This window comes from Paroedura picta, chromosome 16 (assembly GCF_049243985.1).
Source record: "Paroedura picta isolate Pp20150507F chromosome 16, Ppicta_v3.0, whole genome shotgun sequence".
NCBI classification, from domain to species: Eukaryota; Metazoa; Chordata; class Lepidosauria; order Squamata; family Gekkonidae; genus Paroedura; species Paroedura picta.
In genome coordinates this window covers 23,099,961-23,121,901 of record NC_135384.1, presented here as the reverse complement: position 1 = coordinate 23,121,901, position 21,941 = coordinate 23,099,961, and the positions used below count along the sequence as shown (strand labels likewise).

Here is a 21,941-nt window from a genome sequence, read left to right as displayed (position 1 = left end):
CTGCGTTTCGCAGCTGGATTTTCCTGTGCAGAACTGAGAGTGCATTACCCAATGTGTGCAGAATGGGCGCAGGAGCCAGACCAAAAACATCCGGGAGAAAAGTTGCAGTGGGGAAAGCAGATGAGGGATGCCCTCTGCTTCTCCAGTGAAGTAGTTCCTCCACCTTACTGTTTAGTGGTAGTCTCCCAATGAAGAAACATCACATGCACAGACCTCTCCTTGTGTTTTTAGTTTTATCCCACCCTGCCGCTAATGAATATGGGACAGGGAGTAAATCTGACAACAATTAGTCGAACATCACCCATTATGAGTTTCATGGCTGAAAAGGGATTTGAATTTGGATGATCTGGGTCTTAGTCCGAGGAACTAACAATGATACCACACTGTGTTTTACCATGAGATGCAATGCTTTCGCCACCGACTTCCACAGCTGAACAAGGACTTGAACCAGGATTTTCAATTTCCAAAGCCAGCCCACCAGCCGCTGCACCCTCAGTCCTGGCAGCACCAAAATGGGACAGACAGACATTGGTAGCACTCACAGTCAGCATCCCTGTTAGTCATAACCAACGAAATTCTGTCCAGAAATGTTAGTGACTTGTTCAAGAAGGGTCTGAAAATCGCTGGAGGGAGAAAGAGGCCATTTTCATCAGTGTTTTAAATATTTTATGGACCCAGCCTTGCTATTTTATTGTTTTAATTGCAACTCTTAATTTTTTTATTGTGGATTTATCACTGACTCCATGTTTTTATAAGTTACGAGCTGCTCCGAGAGCAGTTTCAAGACGCAGATAAATTCTGGAATTAAGCAAATATCCTCCGTGCCCATAGCTGGGCAAATTCCTAAGCAATGCAGAAAGCCATGAGGAGGGAGAGGGAGAGCGCTCCTGTCCCCTCGTCATTCATGTCACCAGGCAAGGCAAGAATCTAACTGGAGTCTGCACTCTCGCTCAGCAATGCTGCCTGTGGCAAAAGCTGCTGCTACCGTCGTATGATGGGAAAATATTAAAACCTTGAAATTTTAATGTTCGCTAATTTCTCCAAGTGCTGATCCCAAATGAAGACGTCAGGATTCTCTGCAACAAGTAATAATAAGTGCACGTTAGGGAAACTCCTTAAGTAGCATAACCCCTGCCTTCATGTGAGGACACGAAGGTTATTACCATGTCGGCTTCTTTTGTTTCAAAAATGACAATGATGGTTATTATGGAGAACCCACACAAGTTAGGATAGCCTGGTGTATTCTGTGTTATCTTTTAGGACCTGGATCATAGTGGCATGTTTGCCTTTGAACACGACTGTATTGTTAACTTAGGCAGCTGGGATTGGTAGAGTCCTGTCAATGTACCTGGCAGGTGGAGTGATCCAGGTAGTGACATGGACAGGAGTGCCTGGCTACTTCCTGGCTGCATGGCCATTTTTAAGCGTCCCATAGTGTTGTGCCTGCCCTGGTCATTTTAAAGCTGCTTAAGACTACAAAGAGGAAACGCAATCAGGAAATGTTTTACCAAAAGGCCAGATATGCTAATGGTTGTAGTGGGGAGGGAAAATAGTATGAGCTCATAAATTACAGGTGATAAAAAAGTTATATTTCTTGTGTGCTAAACGTTATGTAACAACTTTCAGTTCTGCTTCATGCAAAATGAAGAAACAGCATCGCTAACAAATCAATGAAAAGAAGTTACCTGTGTGACTACAAAAAGGTAAGAAGAAAGGAAAGGGAGCAGTAGAATTATTCGGGGAGGAAGTGAATGTTCTTTCTTATTTTGGGGTTTTCCCTAATTTTGGGTTTAAAAAATTCCAACATTCGGCAGTGCGCAACGTGAGATAGCACGATCCCCGAGCCAATTAAAGCGCTTTCTGAATTGTTGGCTTGGATACAGCAATGTGCAAGCAGAAAACAGACTTTGCTCAGTTCTGCTTGCACAACACCTTGCACTTTCCGCCCTATATATTATTATACCCAGAAATTTGCTTGCACAAGACATTATGTAGCAGAAACACAACTGCACATAACTGTACATGACAGCAAGTGCAAGAAGCTACCACTCACTTTTTCTTGGATTTGTGCTTATACAAGGGCTCTAGCAGAAGCAGAAATGTTGCACAGGATCCAATCCATTATCCTGAATACTATAGAAACAAATAGGTCTAGGTAAAGTTGCCTAAAATTGACCGGGGTGTAATTTACATCACTTGTGTATCCCCTATTGCAGTGGTCCCCAACCTGCGGGCCGCGGCCCGGTGCCGGGCCGCAAAGGCCATGGCGCCGGGCCGCGGCTCCCTCTCCCCGCCCCCCCCCCGCAGTAAAAAACTTCCCAGGCCGCAAGCTTGCGGCCCGGGAAGCTACTTACTGCGGGAGGGCGGGGAGAAGGAATCAGGGCCGGGCCGCGCTCGTGCAGGCCGCGCCGGTGCGGCCCGATCCGCGGGCGCAGCCCGCGGGTGCGGCCCGATCCGCGGGCGCGGCCGGGCGCGGCCGGGCGCGGCTCGAGGGTGCGGCCGGCGGGCGCGGCCGGGCGCGGCTCGCGGGTGCGGCCGGCGGGCGCGGCCGGGCGCGGCTCGAGGGTGCGGCCCGCGGGCGCGGCCGGGCGCGGCCCGCGGGCGTGGCCCGAAGCGTGGGCGTGGCCCGCGCGGGCGCGGTCCTTGCGGGCAGGGCCCGATGCCCTGCCGGTCCCCAGCCTAAAAAAGGTTGGGGACCACTGCCCTATTGCATAGGGAAGGGGCTTTCCTTTCTGTACTTGTTTTGCTCCCTCTAATGGTCAATTCGATATTACACTGTATGCTTGCCATAAAAATCTCCAGTTTAAATCTGCAGGACAATATGCTGGACTGTGATGTGAATATAAAATCCAACACTATAGGAAGCAAAACACTTGTAGAAAAGAAAAAAAAACACACCAAAGCAATACACACAAGTGATGGAAATACGAATGCTGAAGAGCCCCGTGAGGTCATAGCAAGGCAGAAGATCAAATGACGGGGCTAATCTCAGAAATGAAGTTATAATACCTCCCCAGGTTGCTGCTTCCCCTGTTTTCCATTGGTTACCAGCCTTGGCATCATTACTGGCAGAACTGGCCATTCTTGGCATGAGTCCTACCATATTGCATGCGTTGATTGCTCTCGATTTCCTTATGAATTACACTGAGTTGTTCTTTAAAAAGAAAACAAATCTGGAGGCGAAGAAAGCTTTCCAACAGAGGTGGCTGGGTTGCATCTGGATCCGAAACTCTCCACTGTTGGTAATTGCAAAACTAAAAAAAAAAAAAACCCAAAAGAAAAGAGAGCTCTACATTTCAATATCTATTTGCACAGCTCATTAGCTAGGGATGAGCGCTTGAACAAAGAAGAAAAGAAGGGAGGGAGAAAACAGAAAGAGAAAGCAAGCTTGAGCACCAAGAACAGTTGAGAAGTTGCTATGGAAACAGGGCCTTCACAAAAGGCTTCGCAACTCCAACTTGGAAGTTCTCTAATCGGTTTGTCCTGTTGGCATGTCGGCCTGTTCTGTCAAAGAATTTAGGACTGGGAGGGGGGCGGGAATCAAAAAAAAAATTTCAGTGATGAATATCCTTCATTCTCTTGTTTCTCCTCTTCTCTCCCCTCAAACATAACATTATGTCAGCCTCTCAACCCGCTGTGCTACCGGGACAACATGATTTACTATGTTAAAAGGCAAACCCTCTATCACCCCATAATGAAAACATTAAAGTTAATGCGTCATAAGTGAGGAATTTATTACCATTAACTCCAATAAACAGTTATAAAACACCCGTCCTTTCCTGTCCAGAAGACGCAGAACTTCATTAAGCTCAACTTACTTTGCTCAATCTTCACTAGACCGGTCATGTGTGCTCATGGACCGGCCACCATTTATTGTTAAAGCAGACTAGCTCATTTTCCGGGGGACTGAGGAAGGCTCAAGACCACCACCCCCCTCCCTTGCCTCCCCTACCCTCTATTCATTTTGTTCCACAGGCGGCTCAGAGCAGACGGATGGGAGAGAAAAGTTCACACGACATGAGTCTCGATGGGCTTATTTAAACACCCCTGAAATATATGCTCGACGAAAGCCGGTTTTGCCTTGGCCTGCAGGCCATAACTCAGGGAGGGTTGATGTATAAGTAATAACATATGGGCAAGCTGTGTGGTGACACGGCCAACACACTGGCTCACTTCAGGGTGTCTTTGGCCTGAAAATTTGCTGCCAGTACCTGCAGGCCTGCGGCTTCGGGGGTTTTTTGGGTCTAGAGGGATATGATTCAACCGTTGTAGGAGGTCTACATCCCATCCCAGCAAGGACTACTCAGGGCACAGCTGGCGGGCATACCACTACCACGTTATCCCATTGGCTGAGAGCCTTTCTCTAAAGTGTTCTGGGCCAAGACCAGTTTCTTGTGGCAAAAGACCACGATGCTTCTTGGAATCTTCAAATACGAGACCAAAATGGAAGGATTAGTCACCAAGCAAGACCTCCCTAATAAAAGTTGTAAAATACACACTTCAAAACGCAACAGATCACATTTCTGTCTTGCATGCCAAGACACATAATTACATGTAACGCACCAAGAGGCAATAATGAATCAAAGCAAGATCGTTTCCTTTTGCCATGAGACCCACAATTTCCTGCCTTGTGGAAGGCACTGGCTAACCACCCCGTATTGAGTTTGCCATGAAAACGCTAGAGGGCGTCACCCCAAGGGTCAGACATGACCCGCTTGCACGGGGGATACCTTTACCTTTATACCTGTCCATCTTGCCAGATGCTTCACCACAACAAATCCTTGAATTCTATGCTACAAATTCCCGTACAGCACTTTTAAGCCCCCCTACCCTAGGGAAGCTAGCTTCCAGATGGGACCTGGGGAGTCTCTGGAATTACACTTCATCTTTATTTTTTTATTATATTTATTATATTTATTTATTTATTATGTTTCTAGACCGCCCTCCCTTGCAGTTTTGGACAGTTTACACAGAACATAGGAGTAAGTACAGCACAATTCATAACATTGAGTAAAAACAATAGTAACCTATTAATAGTAGTAATAATAGTGGTAGCAGTAATAGTGTCACCTGGCCTCTAGGATGCAGGGGTTTTGCTCTTTTACCTCTAGTGGTCACTTTGGTGACCTCTACCATTCGAGGTATCTTGGCTCTAATTGCTCAAGGGTTGATTCAGAGCACTGAAGGATGGATGAAAGATGCCTGCATCTGACCACACCTCTTCACTGCCTCATGCCTGGGGACATAAATCAGATGTATACCTCTCCTCTATCTACTTGAGTGGCAAGAACTCTTCGGAGAAGACGGCTGGTATTCAGTAATTCTTGCCTAGGTATTCTCCCTTTCCTTTTAACATTTTACACAAAAGGGAGCTGTTCACTCAGGACATGCATTTGTGCTTAAAATGTTGTCCAGCAGCTCGCTTCTGCTTTGGAGAAGTAGAAAGCCCCTGAGCTAGAAATGGTGCTTTCCGTCTGAGGTATGAGCAACACTGACTGGAATTCGTGTGATCACATTGGTTTGGGGTCTACTGAAAACAGTTTTAGCCCACTTTCCACAATGTTCAAAACAGCTGCCAACATTTGAAAAACACCATCACAAGAAGTTCAATCAGGAATTCTTAGTTCATCATGTAAGTAAAGTAAATTGAAACAGCATCAAATTTATGTATGTATTTATTTAATTTATATCCTGCCCCTCACCTCAGGTCTTGGGGCAGCTGACCACACAGTTAAAATACAGCATGAATTATATTAAAACAGTTAAACATAAATGACTGGGGGGGAGGGGGATCTGCCTCCCTCACCATGCCCTCTGCTTGCTGGCTGTTTATTGGGGGGGGGGGCTAAATAACATAGCAATGAGTTTCCATAGAACTGAATATGCGTTGCTACATGTAAGTCTCAAGTAAAAAAAAGGGAGCAAGGCCAACAAACCACCGATTGGTTGGCCCCGTTGATTGACAGGTCAAAGAGCAGTGAGTGAAACAGTGCATCCCCCTCTCATTTGCTGTTTACGCAGCATGTACAAAGGGGAAGACACGGCAGGGAAGCTTTCAAGTGTGGAGGTTAGAATAGCGTGATTTCATATTGCACTATTGCAGGTTGCTGTTGCCTGGCCATTTTGACCACTGTGCGGAAATGCCTTGGGTATAGATTTCACACTTCCCTCTATAGTTCCCTTTCTACACCTGCCTTTCCCCTTAATGCCACACCACAGCTGGGAATTCATGACGACTTCCTCTAAATCGTATCCCCCCCAGCCCACCGCAGCCAAGGAAGAAAGAGCATTGTAATCTTTGTGTGGGAGAGGAGGGGCGGAGGTTACTCAGCAGCCCAGGTGTTGGGCGACATGTGGATTTTAGATAAAAGTGCTCTCCATTAGCCGAGGGCAAGAGTTGGACGGAATGCTGTTTATCTGTTGAGGACAGAATCATAACAAACCCTTTCAGATAAATGAAGCAGTCCTCTCTACTTGCCTCCCTCTGGCTCTGCACCCTATGGTATCCTTCAGGAGTAATGAAACAAAGAAAGGAGAAAGGGTTGATATTAGAATTTCCAAAGAGGAAAGAAATGCGGGCAAAGGTAAAAATTCTAAGAGGACAGCAACCAGTCATTAACAAAAAGAATCAGGTATGTTTCGATGATCACCTTTGGTTGGAATGTTCATGTTTGTAAACACAGGATCCAAGTACAAGGCCAAAAATGTGGGACTTGCCATGCACTAAAGCAAATTCACGACTACTTCCTAAGAAGCACATTTCTCAGCATGCGCAACCCTGTGCATTGGTCCCATGTCCAGGGCTAAATACTGTTCTCTCTACCAATTCTCAGCCCTAAAACCTGAGTTTAGCATTGTGAATATTATATACCTGACTATTATTATTATTTCTTACTGGGCTAGATGACAAGTTTGGAAAAAAGTTTCAGTTAATCAGTAGGACGATGACAAAAGAGATGAACATGAATCAAACAAGTGGGTAGCCGTATTGTTGTGATGCAGCACAATGAAGTATGAATCCAGGGATACCTTTAAGACCAATACAGTTTTATTCAAGGTATAAGTTTTCATGTGCATGCAAGCTTCCTCTGATATCTGGAAAAGTGTGCATGTATATGAAAGCTTTTAGCTTGAATAAAACTTCATTGGTCATAAAGGTGCTGCTAGACTCCACTTTGTTCTACTAATCAATCAGTAAATAGGTTGAAAGGATAACATTTGAACTGCAAAACAACAGGAAGAGTTAAAAAAACAAAGGAAGCAATGTATCTGTTTAAGGCAACAAGGCCATTGGTGTAGGAAAGGGTTTTTCCCTAATGAAATCAATCTGGAATGACGGGGATGAGATTCAGGTCAAAGAGTATTAACTTGCAGGACAGTTAGATTCTAGCCCTGTAGTACCCTGGTGAACAACAAGAGTATAAGCTTTTGAGAATCAAACAGAGTAGAAATTGAGTGTCATTTGATCCCAACCAGAAGGTGAGATGGGGCTGAGAAGAATGATTGTAAAGGGTGTGGAGGGACCATGCAGATTGCAATCAGCTTAACTGGAGCAGAGAGGAAACACTTGAGGCTAGCCCTCCCTACCTCAGGTAAAAGGACTCAATTTCTACTCTGCTGATGTCTGATGAAGGGAGCTTTGCCTCTCAAGAGCTTCTACCTTGAAACTTTTGTTGGTCTCAAAGATGCTACTGGACTCCAGTAAGTGTACTCCGACAGGCCAACACGGCTACTCTCTGAAATTACTTGGCAGGCAGGCCTGGGCCTCAGAGAAATTGAGCACTGTTTGAAAGCCGCTTTGGATTTTACATCAGGCACAACAAAAGTTCAACACACCATGCTTTCACACAAGTGAGAAGCTCAAGATGAGCCTCGACTGAGAGGCCCAAGCAGTGGGGCAAACAACTGGAATTCACACCCATTTTTATTTGCTACAGAAAACAGGGTTGAGGGGAAGGCGAAAGTCCCTCCTCCTGGCGAATCACACTCCAAAACCAATTGGGTCCCACCCCAAGTCCCCAGCAATGTTTAAAATCAGTTTGCAGTCAGATGTATAAGGAACAGTTCCGCAGGGCCTGCAGAAGGGAGCTCCTCTGCCAGGCATTTGGTTGAGGTCGACCTGAATCACCACTTCCCACCGGCCCTCCCCTTGAGCCTCCCTCCTAGGGCACCCACCACAATTCCGCCCAACCCACCGGGCTATCAGTATGTGTTAATTTCATGTTCTCCATATTTTTCTACTGTTCCATGTTGCTTGTTGTTATCACTTTATTATTGTTAAGTAAACTGAGCTATCTGTATTGTTTCTGTTTTATGTGAACCGCCCTGAGTCTTCTGGGAGGGTGGTATGTAAAAATAAAATAAAATAAAATAAAATAAAATAAAAAATAAAAAATAAAAAATAAAAAATAAAAAATAAAAAATAAAAAATAAAAAATAAAATAAAATAAAATAAAATAAAATAAAATAATGTGAGCCAGTTCAGGGGAACTGGCTCCCCTACTGGGGATTACAGGTTTTGTGTAAGGAGCACAGGAACTACTGATATTCCAGACAGTTTTGGGTGGAGAGTACATTTCTTCACAAGAGCCTCTTGTGGCGCAGAGTGGTAAGGCAGCAGACATGCAGTCTGAAAGCTCTGCCCGTGAGGCCGGGAGTTCAATCCCAGCAGCTGGCTCAAGGTTGACTCAGCCTTCCATCCTTCCGAAGTCGGTAAAATGAGTACCCAGCTTGCTGGGGGGTAAACGGTAATGACTGGGGAAGGCACTGGCAAACCACCCCGTATTGAGTCTGCCATGAAAACGCTGGAGGGCGTCACCCCAAGGGTCAGACATGACTCGGTGCTTGCACAGGGGATATCTTTACCTTTACCTTTTACATTTCTTCTGCATGTTTGGCTGCACTCAATCTAAACCTGTTTGTCAATTGGGTTTTTATGTGTGTGTTTTAAATCTGGAGTGTATTTAAATGTGGAACTTGTGAATTTTGACCTGTATTTTAATTTTCCTGATTTGGACTGTTATCATTTGTGTCCTTGCAACCTGGTTACTGCATAGCGAGTCACCTTGTCTGACAAGATAATAAAACAGAAAAGAAATGTTTTAGGGAAGGAAAGGAAAGCAGGTGATTGGGCTTCGGACAAGCAAGTTTTCTAAGATTGCCAGTTCTGGGTTGGGAATACCAGAAGTTTTTTTTTGGGGGGGGGGCAGAGCTAGGGATGGGATGGGCCTCAGCAGTGGATAATACCATTGTTTCCTCCTTCCAAAGTGGTCGTTATCTCCAGAGGAAGAGAAGTTGGCAACCCTGTAGTCTCTTGCTCCAAAATTTCTGCCATGCATTTTGGCAAGTGGCTAGACACCAGCTCCTCAGGAGCAATTACGATTACTAATAATGGCCTACGGCACAGGGCTGTGGTAAAGATGACCAAGATTACACATGCATTTGAAATCTGTCTGCAGGCAGGTATTGTTGTTGTTGTTGCAAAGTCGTGTCCGACCCATCGCGACCCCATGGACAATGATCCTCCAGGCCTCCCTGTCCTCTACCATTCCCCGAAGTCCATTTAAGTTTGCACCAACTGCTTCAGTGACTCCATCCAGCCACCTCAATCTCTGTCGTCCCCTTCTTCTTTTGCCCTCGATCGCTCCCAGCATTAGGCTCTTCTCCAGGGAGTCCTTCCTTCTCATGAGGTGGCCAAAGTATTTGAGTTTCATCTTCAGGATCTGGCTTTCTAAGGAGGGGTCAGGGCTAATCTCCTCTAGGACTGACCAGTTTGTTCGCCTTGCAGTCCAAGGGACTCGCAAGAGTCTTCTCCAGCACCAGAGTTCAAAAGCCTCAATTCTTTGACGCTCGTCCTTCTTAATGGTCACAGCCATACATTGCAACTGGGAAGACCATCGCCTTGACTAGATGCACTTTGGTTGGCAGGGTGATTAGTGGCACCCAAATTATGGCCTGGGGGCCACTCCATGCCTGCAGCCCCTTTTAATTTGGCATGGGAGGCGATTTTAAAACCAAGCATCCAGTGCCCAGGTCAGCTCCATGCCTGCAAGAACTTGCCTGGAAGAAAACACAAGGGCCTGAAGTGCTGTGTGGACTGAACCTTGTATACGCACCATAGAGTCTGTCCTCCTAGAGTGTAGGCCAGGAAAATGGGGCCAACCCCAACCTCAGCCATGAGGGAGCCTGCAAAAGGTTATCTCAGACTGGCTCTCTGACCAAAATCTCTGGCCCTTCCTGTTCTATATAAATGTTACCCAACAACGTAGCTGCATGGGAGCTCCCTTTTGTACTTTTAATTAATGTATTTATTATTTATTTATTACATTTATATACCGCCCTCAACACAAAACAGGAACAGTACAAATCACTCCGTTTATAATAATACAATAATAACAATGCAACATTTTCCCTGATAAGAGAGCGAGAGAGAAGGATCAGATTTGTCACTAGGCCTTTGAAGGATTAAACGCACCACCTGCTCACATGACTCTGCTGAAAAAGCAACAATGACAACCAAAACAGGCCGAGGGGGTTCAAGGAGGGGCAAGCCAACACCTGCATGAGGTGTGCACCTTGGCAACTTTCCCACACAGCCCCCCCCCCTCTGCTTTTGCCTAAAAGCGTGCCCACCTCTTCCGGGGGGGGGGGAGATGCAGAAAAGTCACGGATGATGGATGGGAGCACCTTAATTAACGTAAACAAGGCCAAGTGGAACATCAAATAATGCCTTCAGCGGAGCCGAGGTGGGCAGCGCTGAGTGAAGCGCAGGGGCTCTTTTGATGTGAAGGCCGGCAAGTCCCCAACTCTGTAAATAAAAGATGGTCCCTATATCCTGGCTTATCCAAATATTTCCATTTAGCCTCGCAAGCTGAGAGAAGGGATTGACAGTCTTGGACTCTTCAACTTTCTGCCTTCACCCCAAAGGTGGCCGGGTGGGGGAGGCATGCACACAAGTTCTTTCATTTTTGCACAAGGGCTTGCTGAACATTTAACTGTTTCAGCACAGCTGCGCTGGAGCCCGGGATGCCTACGGCTGTCACCCCTTGTCTCTTTCCTGGCAGGGCTTCTCAGCCTTTTTGTAGCTGCGTAAAAGGCACGTCTCTTCCCTATCAGGCATCATGGTGCCTGCTGAATGGATCTTTGCCATGTCACTGTTTCACACAGCATACAAGTAGTAGAAGAAGCAGAGTTGGTATTTATACCCTGCTTTTCTTTGCCCAAAGGTGTCACAAAGTGGCTGACAATTGCCTTCCCTTCCAGGTTGGCTGTTTTCTGTTAGCCAAGGCATTGATGTCCAAGTCAAGGTTTGTGACAGACACTCTTAAAACATCACGTAAATATTCATCTGTAAGCTTTGACCTACACTTCGATTTCACAGTTTCCATCTTGGAAAAGGTTTGTTCCCAGATGTATGTGGTGTCAAAGATAGTGAACATGCCTGCAGCAAATTTCTTCAGGTTGATAAACGTATCAGGTGGACCAGAATAGAAATCTAACAGACTATTTTCTTTGTAAATGATCACTGGCTTGCAAATCTGAAAAAAAGTAAGGGACAGGATGAACAGCAGTAGATGGGGCCTCTTGAGGCAGGAAGAAGAGTATGGGTCTGAGGGAAGATGCCCTGAGGGTGATGGCAGCAGGCAAGCAGGTCTGTTGTGGGGAGAGGAAGGGAAGGCGATTGTAATCTGCTTTGAGACTCCTTATATGGTAAATAAAAGCAGGGTATAGAAACCAACTCTTCTTCCTTAAGCTTCTAGTCCTCTTTTCAAAAAGAAAAGCACCACATACCTGCTCCTGATTGGGTCTTTCTCCGTGCAGGTCACAACTACGTTCTTCCATTTGGCTCCCGAGATTATTTGAGGGCAAAGTTTTAAGGGGATATTCACCTTACCATTAGCAGGAGAGGTGACCAGTATATGGCACACCTGCTGCTAACCACAGTGTGAACTCAGAAACTGGAGTGGTCTGAAGCGGAAGGTCTGCCATGCAACAATGCTTTGCCTTGACAGCTGAATAAAGAAACCAAGAGAAGACCAAGCAGAACCTACCAAAGAAGGTCTGCAAGGAAATGCTAAATCTTAAAACTGGGGAGAGTACATTTGACAACCACACCAGCATTTGGCAAGAAAACATCTTTGAAGAAGGGCTGGTAGGAGGCCTGTTCTAATGACATGGCGCTAACCATTCAGGCAAGAAAGCAGCTGCCTATCCAAACAATGGTTTTCCAACACCAATAAAATCTTCAGGAATGTAGGGCAGCAATGAGAACAGTGGAGAAGCTAGCTGGTTCCTGTGCAAATCTAGAGTGGATTGACCTGTACCAAGCAAGGTAAACTGCTTCTGAGTCCTGATTGGACTAGAAATCCTGGACATTTGACAGGATTTAAAAGGCTCTCTTGCCCCTAAGGCTGACCTCCATGCACATGCCAAAGCAAGATGATGGTGCAGGGTCAGGTTGGATGGAGGCTGTATTCTTGTCCAACAGATGTTGCCCAGAGAGCTCTTGCCACAATGCTGGAGTGATATATCATGGACGATAACCCCACGATACAAGAACTAAGCCAAGCAATGCATTCAACAAACTGAAAGAAACTCTTCGGATGCAGAGCTGGCTTGAGCACGCCCGTTATATGCAAGACGGCTGTATATCAGCAAAGAAGCCAAGATATTGACTTCGCCCAGCAGTCCGATAAAAGGCTTCACACAAATGTCTAAGAGTCAGCAAACTTACAGACTCCAGAATGGCACGCAAAGCTGTCTTTTTTTAAAAAAATGGCTCCTACAGCTCCATGATTGTAAGAAGTGAGCGCCAAACATGATTAACTTGCTAAGGAAGTTTGTGTCCGGTGGCACTTTTAAGACCAACAAAGTTTAATTCTGGGCAAAGGCTTTTGTGCACATGAACAAATCTTCAGATACTTTTTCAGGTAATTCTTCAGACAAAGGAAGATATTTCTTCAGACAAACCAAGGTTAATTCACAGTATAATTCTGCTTTTATGTGCAATCCTCCACTGCCACCAATTTTTAACTTCTCCTTTATATGCAAAAGTATTTCCTTGGTCATAAAGAGTGGGATGGATAGAGATTAGGAAATGGTTAACTAAACAGAGAAGTAGGATCCTGTAATTTATTTAGTTTTTTATCCCTTACTTGTTGATCTCAGTTCCACCAGCACAGTAGAGAGAATAGTGTACACTCCAGATACTCCACTCTGCTCTGGGCCAGTGGCTATCTACCAAGATCTGAGCCCACGTCGCCTAGGAGAAAATCAGAGGCCAGTCACCTTACAAAGAGAGATGGGTGGCAACGAGGTGCTATATGTCCCTGCTTTTCCCCCAATCTTTTAAAAAGGTTAGATTGTATGTTCTAGATGGGGCTGGTGTTTTGTGTTTTGCCCAACATCTACTGCGCAGTCTGTGCTGAAGAAATTACCGTAGAATTGATGACTTCACAATAATGTGAAATGCTCTTCCTTTGGAGATTTGGCAAGATTAAGACCAGACATGCTGCGTTCAGCACTTAAGAGCCTCTCTCCTACTGTTGCTGTCCATGCATGAGAGACAGAAAGATAGTTTTGAACAAGCTCGGGTCAGGTTTTGCAACTAATTTGTGGCCATGAAGGAAAGCTGATTTATAACTGGATTTCAACTTTCCTGCCATTTTGCTGTTATCCATGAACACGCATTCAATCTGAAATGCCCTTTTGGGGGGATTCCATTTATTATTATTATTATTATTATTATTATTATTATTATTATTATTATTATTATTATTATTATCCACCACTCCTGAACTGGCTTGTGGTGGGTTACAAATGTCCAATTATAACCCCCATTAAAACCCTATTACAATTGACACAAAATACATGAAATATTATATACAGGCTTGGAAGAACCATCCCCCCTCTCCTCCAATTTTAATTTCTTCACATTCAAAAGTATTTCCTTGGTCACAAAGAGTGGGATGACAGAGATGAGGAAATGATTAACTAAAGAGTTAGGAAAGTAGGAACCTGTAATTGATTTAGTGTTTCCTTCCTTATTGGTCATTTTCAGTAGGAAATCAATTCCTGAGACTGACTAGATGAGGGATCCCTGACCTTATAGAACCTCTGGACACATCTGGACTTCTGAGAGCAGGTAGCGGGTATTACAAAATGGCTGTCACTGCGGGAGAGCTCAGCCAACTGCAAAATGGCTGACATGGGAGCTGGGGTCAATCACAAAGTACTGGGAGATTCCAAGCCACATGCCCTCTTGGGGTGTCGACAGATGACTGCTCCCAGCAGTCACAAAAGTGATACAGACAGGGCCGGTTTATCCATGTAGCATGTGCTCTGGGCCCCACACTTCCCGGACCCCACATGGTGCTTTCTCCCCATGGATCACCTCTTTCCACCTCTTTCCACTGTGGGGGGCCCTCCTCCCCCAGTCTGGCTGCTCCTGCTGCAACTGTGCTCTGCTTGAGCCCCACAAATCCTTAAACCATTCCTGGATTCCTCTTGAGCTTTCCTGAAGAACATTCTGTTTCACTGAGGGGGACGGAAGTCAGGACTGGCTCTCTGCTTTGGGGAATTGGTGTTTTAGGAAAGAAGGAAGTGGGCCCCTGGAAACATATTGGTGGGCTCTAATATTGGGGATCGGAGGGCTAGAATCACAGAATCACAGAATCACAGAATCACAGAATCACAGAATCACAGAGTTGGAAGGGGCCATACAGGCCATCTAGTCCAACCCCCTGCTCAATATCACTCCTATCATGTTTGAATTGCTGCCATGAGTAGGGAGGAAGGCAGGTTTCCCTTGGTTGGCCTTATCCGGCGAGTAGCTTTCCAGGAGGAACGGAACATGTGAATGGCAATACTCTACTTTAACCGAAGAAGGGGAAGATTCCGGAGATTGCAATGCAGTACAATGCAGCCTCTGAGATTACAGTCCTCCATCTCTTCAAAGAAGGATTTGGGGTTAGATTTTAATAAGCATGATTCTCAGGCAGTGAAGCTGTATGAGATTTCCACCTGGATTTTATTCCCAGATTACTTTTGTATTAATTTTTTTTAAACAACAGGAACTGATAGCGCAATTTAAGTTGAAGATACCGCTCACGAGGCCCCAAATATTACTCAAACGTGGACCGCTTTAGAGTGAGCGGGCTACAGGTGAATTCTTCAGGTGAAGGAAGCTCCCCAAATGCTAATCCTAGGGGCAGGTGACGAAAGGCCACATTTATTTTCTTGCTTTCTCAGGTCCAGAAAATGTACTTGAATTCAATTAGAGCAAGGCAGGGGGAGGGGGAGAGGACCAGGACACCATAAATCTTGTACGTCTTCCCATCCTGACACTGAAGCTGCGTTTTAAGTCTTTAAAAACACATCTGTAGAAAATCAAATACTTCCATTGGCTTCTTTGGCATATTTACGGCTACTAGGAAGGGCTTGCGGGCAGAAACCTGACTGACTTATAAGGAGACTAGCGAAAGGTCAGTGCCTGGATGGATAAGGGTGAAATCTCTCTCTCATTCCGGTGCTCTGACCTAGCTCTTGCTGAGAATGTAAACCTGTGTTATCTGGACTATTCCACTTCAGGTGAATGGGGGTGGGGGTGGGGTCCCATGATGGGACGTTTCTACACATAGAAAACTCTCATGTCAAACCCCAGACAACCCGTCCGATGTGATGGTTTGCTAAAAGGAGGGAAATTTTGGATCCAGTCTCGTGGACCCTCCTTGCAATCTGAGGGTCAGTTCACAGGTTATATTATTGTTATTATTATTTATTAGTCTTCTAGACCGCCCCTCCCCGCAAGCAGGCTTGGGCCAGTTCCCAACATGTTTCCACGCATCACACCATAAAATCCCAATTAAAACCATCATAGAACCATATAATGCTCCACTTCTTACCGATAAAGTCTTTATGTCTCCCATATGCCCACCATAAGATCCAGCCAATCAGACACACGTCTGGAATCCCATGCTCAGAACTTAACCCCTAAGTATACACAGGCTTATGTTGGATTGTTGCCCTAATAGGGCTGATAAGGGCTCCCCAGGGCTGTTTCAGGTTAGGAAAACGGTGTATACTGGAGGGTGGGGAGGAGGTTAGGTTTAAGCCTTCTTTCCCTGATCACTGGGTCATCCTGAACTGGGCCTGTAACCGCCTGGGGAAGAAGTCCTCTTGGTCAGTCACACGGACTCCTCATGTATGAATGGGCCCAGGTCCAGAGCTTTAAGGTTTGCCTCTCCAGTAAGAGCCTCTTGCCTCTTTCCCTGGGCCAGTTAAAGCGCAGGGGACACCTTCTTTGGTCTCCAGTAAAGCAGCCTGCTTCACTGGCAGGGAAGAAGGGGGAATTTTTGCTTTAAGATAAAAGACACCTCAGAGGGTTTCAAAGCGTGCAAAACGAATGCTGCAGTTCCTGGGCATAGCCACAGGGAAGCACTGTAAGATTAGGATATCCAAAAAAAAACGGAGCGCCCCCATTTCTCATTCCTCTACACCCGGTTAACTCCTGAGGGGACCGAAATATCTAAAGCAATATCTTTTATTAGATCAATTCCTGCTGGTGTAAGAAAATCTGGACCTCAAGTTACAGAGGAATCTTCTGCGAGACAAATGGCAACAGAAAAAAAGATATCTCCAAAATGAATAGCGGGACTCAACTCTTTCCGATGCCGTTCCCCTGTCCTGTAAGTGCTGTCCCTACACGCTTTCCAAAGGCAAAGGCTTATTAAACAAGAGCTACCATGGCTGAAGGTAAAACATGTGCTTGGCGTGCAGGAAGTCCCAAGTTCAATTCCCGGCATCTCCCCTTCCTTAAAAAAAAAAAATCATGGCGTAGTTGATTTGCAAGACCTCAGCTTAAGATGCTGTTTCTGTTGGCTGCAGAGGACAGGACACGCAGTAATGGGGTTAAAACTACAAGTACAACGATATAGGCTAGATATCAGGAAGAAATTTTTCACAGTCAGAGTAGTTCAGCAGTGGAATAGGCTGCCTAAGGAGGTGGTGAGCTCCCCCTCACTGGCAGTCTTCAAGCAAAGGTTGGATACACACTTTTCTTGGATGCTTTAGGATGCTTTGGGCTGATCCTGCGTTGAGCAGGGGGTTGGACTAGATGGCCTGTATGGCCCCTTACAACTCTATGATTCCATGATTCTATGCATTGAGCAGGGGGTTGGACTAGATGGCCTGTATGGCCCCTTACAACTCTATGATTCCATGATTCCATGATTCCATGATTCAAGACAGCCCCAAGACAGTTTGATGGGGCAGCGCTGACACTGATGGGCCAAGGAACTGATAAAGCAGTTTCATGTTTCAAGGGCATCAGCAAGAATGTATGGCATACTTGTCCCCAGCTCCTAAGGGGGAGACATGGGGGTTCCCCAGGGGGCTAGGCTGTTTCAGGTTAGCAGATGGCACAGAAAGGGAAGGTGGATGCCCCTTCTCCACCAAGGTCCTGTACGTGCACCAAGGTCCTGTACTGAAGAAGACATCACCTCCACAAGCTCTGAAGGGAATCCGTGATTTGAGGGTCAGGAAGGAGTATCAGGGCTCTCTCAGCCTCATGTACCTCACAGAGTGTCTGTTGTGGGGAGAGGAAGGGAATGTGATTGGAAGCCACTTTGAGACTCCTTTGGATAGAGAAAAGTGGCATATAAGAACCAACTCTTCTTCTTCTTCTTCAGAAATCTCAGGGCTCTCTCAGCCTCACCTACCTCACAGGGTGCCTGTTGTGGGGAGAGGAAAGGGAAGGCGACTGTAAGGCACTTTGAGATTCCTTCGGGTAGAGAAAAGCGGCTTATAAGAACCAACTCCTCTTCTTCTTCCTCCTCCTCCTCCTCCTCCTGGACTCCTTCTCCTCCTGGACAGATTGGTCCAGGGACCCTGACCTTGGGAGTATCCACAAAGTGGGAATTACTGTTCACTTGTATTACACATTATCATAGAGTTTGTATAAAGTATATAGAAGATTGTTAATTGTGCACCTTTTGTATACCTTTTCTAATTGTAAGATTATCTGTATACCTCTTCTATTTGTATAATTATTTTGATATTTGACATTTCTTTGTGTTGACTTTATTTATTTCTCTGGGCATGGAGCAGGGGTCACTGTGGGCGCTGGAGAGGGAGCTAGTTGTGAATTTCTCGTGCTGCGCAGGAGATGGGTCGGATGATGCTTGAGGCCAGCCATGTTTCTTTGACTTGCACCTGTGTGTTATACAGGGAGGGGACCCCAGAGGGCCCAGATTCCACCTGTGTTCTCTGCAATACCTGAATGGGATCTTACATTTTTAAATGAGCGCAGCTATTTCCCTCCTAAGATCTGGAGTGCAGCAGGCAGGAGGTCCATGCATAGATCAAACTCTTTGTATTGACAGCAAGCTTTTTCAAATCAAGAGACTTTGTGTACAAATTGCATGGGTCACCGTTACTCATCTGTGCATGAAGAGTAAGGATGCCAACCTCCAGGTGGGACCTAGGGATCTCCAGAAATTACACTACACCTTCAGACTACAGATATCAGTTTCCTTGTAGAAAACAGACACTTTGGAGAGTGGACTCTACAGCGTTGTACACCTCTGAGCCCCCTATCCTCCCCAAGCTCCATTCCCAAATCTCCAGGAGTTCCCTAACCTGGACCTGGCAACCAGACTCCCCTGCCAATGGCCACCAAGGATCTGGCAACCCTAAAGTAGAGGAGCCTGGGATCTTTGAGCACATACAAAGAATCATAGAATCATAGAATCATAGAATCATAGAGTTGGAAGGTGCCATACAGGCCATCTAGCCCAACCCCCTGCTCAACGCAGGATCAGCCCTAAGCATCCTAAAGCATCCAAGAAAAGTGTGTATCCAACCTTTGCTTGAAGACTGCCAGTGAGGGGGAGCTCACCACCTCCTTAGGCAGCCTGTTCCACTGCTGAACTACTCTGACTGTGTAAAATTTTTTCCTGATATCTAGCCTATATCGTTGTACTTGATGTTTAAACCCATTACTGCGTGTCCCCTCTTCTGCAGCCAACAGAAACAGCATCCTGCCCTCCTCCAAGTGACAACCTTTCAAATACTTAAAGAGCTATCATGACAGACCCTTACAGACCCTTGTAAGCTGCCTACCCTACATTTTAGAGCAAATTAAAAAACAACAGAGTAATCCTTATATTAACAATATTAATTTTAATCAAAGTAAAGAGTCAGAGTAAGCCAAGTGGTCCTAAGCATTTGTGAAGTTTTGAGGTTCCTTTTCTTCCAGTTAAAATGACCTTTTCTTTAGTAACTACATCTTGTTATTTCCAAAGTGAACAAACCAATTAACAGGGCTGGTCTATGGAAAAATCTAAAAATTCCTACCCCCTGTGGTGGGAATTTGGGTTCAGGGCTCAATTGCAGAATCTTCTTGCCAATTCAGTTGTGGAACAAGTATTAATAAACGTGTGAGTGCCTCTATGCATGCACAGAGTGTCTTCCCCTTGCCACTAGATTACAGCTTATGCATTAGTCTTTTTACAAAAGGTTTGTTTTATATAGCTGCAATTTAAAGGGAGAAGACAGGCACAGGAGGAGAGGGGATTCTTAAACATTTCTCCTTATGCCATGCCCCCTCTACAAGCTGTTGCCCTCTGGGAAAACCTGTGACTAGTCTGCACACAATAGATAATGCACTTTCAATGCACCTTAGAAGCAGATTTCCCAGTTCCACACAGGAAAATCCAGCTGCCAAAGCACATTGAAAGTGCATTATCCTATGTGTGCAGAATGGGCCTTAGACTAATTCTATGTCCCACCATTGGTTGAGAACAACCGTTCTTCAGGTATGGATTGTCAAATGATATCAATACCATGTCCCTAAACAACAAAAAATGCCCCAGGTGATGCTGCACAGCACCACAGAGCCACCTGGGACATTTTGTATCCCTTCTCTTCCCTGCCACATGGGCCTGCCCCAGCACTGGCCCCTTTAGCACCTGGGGCAGATAAGGGAAGGAGGGCCCATGGAGGTCCCACATTCTCTTGCCACAGGGCAACAGAGGGCCTGAATCAGGATAGGTTCAGGCTGGCGCCAACATCATACCTTGGGCCTAATTCCCTGTGCAGAAAAGGTCAAAGAAAACTTTTATATGTTTCAATGCAATGACTCTTCTCTCTTGTCCCACCCTCTATTCTTGTAGAGTTTTCAGAAACTGCTGAATTCAGCTCTCTTCACAATACCTATTTATCCAAACCTTCTGAAAGGGATGGGGAGGGGCAGAGAGGGAAATACAGAGGAAAATCTCTGATTAAACAGGAAAAAAAATTATCAGCAAAAGGTAATAAAAATATTGATCTGCCCCCGCCCCTTTCCCCACTTGAATCCTACCTCTCAAAATATTAAGTAAGTGACAGGCCTGTGTAAAGAATATTGGGTACAAAACCAGCCAGCTTTTCCTATTACCTGTTAAACACCTGATAACACGATAAATCCAAGACACTGTTCTAGACCAGTGGTTTATTATTAGATTGAAGACAATAGTATGTGGCTGATCTGATTAATCTGCTCTCCCCTCCAAAGAGCATCGGCATTCACAGGCTGCCATTTTATTTGAGCTTTCAAGAAATAGTGAGATTGAAAGGTCAGTTTGAAGCAGAAGAAAGTTGGTTCTTAAATGCCGCTTTTCCCTACCCGAAGGAGTCTCAAAGAGGCTTACATTCGCCTTCCCTTTCCTCTCCCCACAACAGATACTCTGTGGGGTGAGTGAGGCTGAGAGAGCTCTGAGATTACTGAAGAAGAAGAAGAGTTGGTTCTTTTATGCCACGTTTCTGTACCTGGAGCTGTCTCAAAGGGGCTTCCCATTCCTCTCCCCACAACAGACACCCTGTGAGGGAGGTGAGACTGAGACCGTTTATGCACTGGGAACTTCACTGCCCCAGCTCCTGTGCAGGAGCACAAATCAGGGGCAGATGACATGCACCAGGCCAAATGCTCCCCCATGTGGGTGCAGGAAGAGGTGGGGCAACCTGTCACAACTAAAATTCCAGCCTGCAGCCCAGCATGAAACCTCCAGTGCATAAACGGTCTGAGAGAGCCCTGATATTCCTGCTCGGTCAGAACAGCTTTATCAGGGCCGTGGCAAGCCCAAGGTCACCCAGATGGCTGCATGTGAAGGAGGAGCAGAAAATCAAGCCCAGCTCGCCAGATTAGAAGTCCGCACTCCTAACCACTACTTCAAGCTGGTTTGGAAGGGATACCAGGATCCATGACAAACCATCTCTAAGTGTCTCGTCTCAAAAACGCCAGGGGGTCACTGACGACTTGGCATCACTTTCCACCACCAAGTTGCAAAAAAGAAAAGAAAAAACCTGTCCAAAGTGAGATTTTATTCAACAGATTCAACACGAAAATAAATCCTTATTCAGCATGTAGGCACAAGGAACGTACGGTAACCCCAGCGAAGAGCTTTTAAGGCAAGTGAGGAGCTGAGATGGGTCGCCATGGCCTTCCTCTGCAGAGCCTTCCTTGGTGGTCTCTCATCCAAGTTCCAATCCTGCTTAGCTTTCCCATGTCATACCACACCACACCTGTTAGGCAGACTATCCTGAAAGTTTCCCATTTTCTTTAAGACTTACTTCCTGGTATGTGAGGTACCCAGATGTCTGTAATGGCTGGATGTCTGCCCCTAGAAGTATTCGCCAGATGCCTGGAAGCAATGACGAGGTAGCTCAAGCAGAGTCGTCTGAAGCTCAACCCTTCAAAGACGGAGGTCCTATGGTGGGGCAGGAAGGGTCCAAACAAGGAAGCCTGTTTGCCCAACCTGGACGGTGTACAGCTATCAGTGGCTCCCTCTGCCAGGAACCTGGGCGTGATCCTTGATGCCTCCCTCTCTATGGAGTCTCAGGTCACAAGAGTGGCACAACTGACATTCTACCACTAGTGCCCTACCTGACCCCGGAACACCTAGCCA

At 45.9% G+C, this 21,941-nt stretch overlaps 1 protein-coding gene across 5 annotated transcripts in view; it reads right to left on the bottom strand.

Moving 5' to 3' along the window:
• Window positions 1–21,941, bottom strand: part of SKAP1 (src kinase associated phosphoprotein 1) — a 351,262-nt gene that overhangs the window by 106,441 nt on the left and 222,880 nt on the right. The gene's annotated exons all lie outside the window — the stretch shown is intronic.